Source organism: Taurulus bubalis, assembly GCF_910589615.1.
Source record: "Taurulus bubalis genome assembly, chromosome: 5".
In the NCBI taxonomy this organism is placed as follows: Eukaryota; Metazoa; Chordata; class Actinopteri; order Perciformes; family Cottidae; genus Taurulus; species Taurulus bubalis.
In genome coordinates this window covers 20,238,773-20,243,076 of record NC_136593.1, presented here as the reverse complement: position 1 = coordinate 20,243,076, position 4,304 = coordinate 20,238,773, and positions in this window count along the sequence as shown.

The window sequence follows — 4,304 nt, the reverse complement described above, 5'->3', positions numbered from 1 at the left end:
CATTGTTCCCGGTGTGCGTTAGTGGTGGCATCGTTTTTGCCAGCTTTAGATTCATGAGTGTGAATGGGAGAGTATGAAAAGATGCTCTGCAATGTTTGTTTGTTATCTATCAGGAGGCCAAGGGGATATTGTTGTAAGTCGATACATCTGCTCCGATGATAAGCATCAAAGTGTCCTCAAGGGACTTTTAGCATATCTACTGGCATTTCTATTGGACTGTTTAAAAAATAAATAATAATATTCTCTTTATGCATTTCTCTTTATTAGGCTCTCCATGTGGCACGCCAGATACTCCTCCAGCAGCAGCAACAGCAACAACAACAACAGCAACAACAGCAGCAGCTGCAGCAGTCACAGCATCTGCAGTCTCAACAAAACACCGGCCGCAAGTCCCCCAAAGCCATCGACAAGCAGCAAAGCCTCCAGGTACCGCAAGCGCACCCACGTCACACTCAGACACTCTCTTATTTATTTACGACTGCTCACTTATTTGACTTTGTGGGTGATAAAATATAAAAAATAATTTAAAAAAAAAGTAAGAGATGGGGGAAAAAAAATATGTAAGAAAAAGAGCGGAACTTGTGCAACTCGCTCTAGAACACGGTGTACGAGGAAAAGCACGTCACTGGGCTAAGTTCACAAAACAGGAAATTAGAATCGACAGTGCAACATTTGCAGTCGTGTGTGATTTAGCAACACACACACACACACACACACACACACACACACACACACACACACACACACACACACACACACACACATACAATCAACCATGTGTCATCTAAATCTTGACGGAGGACACTAGAAGCAGTGGCATGTAGGTATAACAACATATATAGGCGGTTGTTTCTAACCTCTGTGTGGCCAGTTGAGCTCATCCAGAGTCATTCCAGTGCAGTGACACGCATCAGCATATTTTGTGGCTGATCCTGACTTCCGTTCGTGGAAAAAGCCTTTTCTTTTTTTTCTCTCACTGACTGCACTTGGTTTAGGAGGTGAAAGCAGGAGAAAGTGTCAGAAAACAGGAGAGAGAGAGCTTCACTCCTCCCACGGAGATGCGAATCTTGTCAAGCAGAGGAAACTCCATGTTTTCCCTGTTTGCCTTTCATCACTGCTGTGTGCACACACACACACACACACACACACACTCATGGAGCTGCGTGTGTGTGCGTGTGGAGGGCTCGGAGGTGAAGTGGAGAGAGGCGAGTAAAGGAAGGAGTGGGGAGAGGGGCAGAGGCGGCCGGACGATTATTTGGAATGCTTTCGTGAGATATAGAAAACAACAGTTTTTGTTGTTGTACTTTTCATCTCGCTCTGTTTGGAATATGAATGCTGCTTTCAATGCAATATTTAGGGTAATTTCGGATCAGCTGCCTCGGAGATGTACATCTTTGTGTTTGAACGAGCAGCGGTTGTTTGTGTCAGTGTGAAATCGCAAACGACTTCAGGGCATATTTGGTAATTAATACGGAGGCCCTGCTCTCTCTCTCTGTCTGTATATATATATAATATTTAATACCCTTACTATCCCATTGGGGGCCCTTTTTAATGAGCTATTGTAGCAGCTAGGTCTAATGTCAGGTTGCGCAAAAAGCCTCTTTGTTGTGCAGATGTCTTTGGGAATCGCTCCAGAGGATGAAGTATGACTGTGATGACCTTTCAGTTGTGTGCATATTTGTCCGGATTCAAATAAGTTGAAAGGATCAGACTAAACTGTTTCCCCGGCCTGCCAGGGAATTGTGCTGCAGAGGTCAACAGAGGGGACCACAGCGGCAGATTCCAGCGTACAGCCAGTTGTTGGTACATAGCGGAGTACTAGACCATCTCCTGCAGACAAAGACAAAATTAAAATTCTAATTTATTAATGTATACAGAGAGCTTGGCCAAGCTGTCACTCAGCTATTGAAAAGAGAGCCGGGCCCTTTCCCCCGCTTCCCCTCCCCTCCCCGGCTCTTGTGAAGAGAGCACAGAGCTCGCTGTAGTATCTAACCGCCGCCGTAAATTGGCTGCTCTCTAATGTCGTATGTTACGTTCTGCCGGGTTGAAGCTGCCATTATGAAACAACAAGCCACAGGTCCGGACAAGTGTTTGTTTATCTCAGAATTACATATTGTGCTAATTAAGCACACGGTGACCGCAAACACGCACACAGTTCACAGCCAGGAGTTCATGCATAAACATCAGTGTGTGGAGGATGTATTGCATTTGTTTTTGTTGTGTTTTTTTATTTATTTCTTTTTTTCTTCTTCTCTTTCGTCGGCGAGCTTTCACTTATTTTCTCTCTTTTCTCACACCGTCTCTTCTCTCTCTCTCTCTCTCTCTCTCACACACAAACACATTTTTCTGAAACTCCAGAGGGTGAGAGTCTCATCTCACTTCCTCTTTTAAGAACAAAACCCCAGTGCCTGGAAGGGAGCCCCCTTCACACCGAACGCTCACCATCTCCGTGGTCACGCAGCCCGGATAATGATTCTCCGCCGAGCCGGACCGGGTCATCAAACGACATTGGCCCGACAATTACGAGGCTGTGTAGTAAACTGACACCCCGTAAAAAGCACCTGATCTGGGGACGCGGGCTCCATTCATCTCAGCGGTCTTCCCATTAGGCACGAGGAGACGCGCCGAGAGACTTTCACTCATTTGGAGATGTGATTCACATTTCAATTCGTTCTTATTCAAGTCAAAAAATAATGAAGCACGGTATGTACAGAACATCAGGAAAAAAAAGACCTGCATAGAGTAGTAAAGGGAGAGAGGGAGGGGGGGGGGGGGGTATAGGAGTCAAACAAGCCTCAGGATCCTTGATCAGTATTAAATGGCTCTTTGGTTTTTATATCTCCAACAGGGGTCCCCCCCCCCCCCTCCCCCCCTGACACACACATACACATCCCGCCCACCCCTGCCTCTTGATGAAGATGCCGCCGCTGTACACGCAGCAGCCTGGAGGCGCTTTAATCAGGCCTCGGTATACAAACAGCTGCCGCGCGGGGCTGGAAAGCAGCTAAACATACTTGACTGGTCAAAAAGCCAGTGAATTACATTGACGGAGTGGCACGTGTGATTAAACGAATCCATGCCGCTTTTACCTTTTTCCGCGCCTCACACCTACAGTGGCGCGGGGCGACGAGAGACCGGGCGACTCCCACCCCGCTAATTACCATTATCAGTGAAACGGTAGGGTTTGACTCATTAGTTCCATGTGCATTTAATTAGAGGCAGGCTGAAATTGGATTTAACTTATTACTTTTTCATGGATCACTTTCTTGTCATCACTTCAAATTGGATTGCAGCCCCAGGTAACTAATTATGCCAGCCGCAGGATCAGGAGTGGAGAAATAGGTAATTAGGAACAACACTGTCGGACCCTCGCTGATAGTCCACCAGCGCCGATGGTGGGAAGAGGAGGAGGAGGAGGAGGAGGGGGAGTGAGGGATTGGATCTCGCTCTGTCGTGTCGCTCGGTTAACGACAAAACCTCGTTGCGAGAGCTCCCAGGTGGGCATCGTACCTCCGACAGGGGATTATGATGCGTTCAGCTGGGCTGGAGATGTTGTGTCAACATGGCGTCTTTGCTATCAGCGTCATGCCGAGATTATGCTTGTTTTCCCATCCAGGATTGTGTCTCGAGATTGGCCTTCATTATTCGTGCCACCGGTACGGTGCGAGGTATGGCCAGCAGTGTGGACGTCGCTTGAAGGACATAGACTGGTCTGCTGCCGATTGTAGTGGGACTAGGCGATGGCCAGATTCAGACCAGATTGTCTGCTTAAATATATATATATATATATATATATATATATATATATATATATATATATATATATATATATAGGGGAAGGGTATGGGAAAATGATAACGTCACTTTACTTGCCATTGAGAGCTTTGAAATTCCATCTTGAAGTGAAAGTTGTAACACATTGGAAGCTGAAAGAGCATCTTAATCCGTGAGGGTTTTTCTTTCTTCTTTTCTTCTTTTTTTATGTTCATTGTAATTGTGTGTTTTGTTTTTAAATGAGAAACACCATTCACTCTTCTCTGATAAATGCTGCATTGAACATGTCCATGATGTCAAAGGTGCATCACATGTTATTCTTCAGACACAGAGAAGCTGCTGATAATGTTTCAAAAACCATGCCAGCAGACAATCCTCTTATCTGTGCTATTACCAGTTGAAGCCACAATCCTCACTTCTTTCTTCTACTTTTTTTCTTCTTCTTCCCATCTCTCTCTCCCTCTCTCTCTCTCCCTCTCTCTCTCGGTGTGTGTGTGTGTGTGTGTTTTCACACCATAGTGTACAGCCTC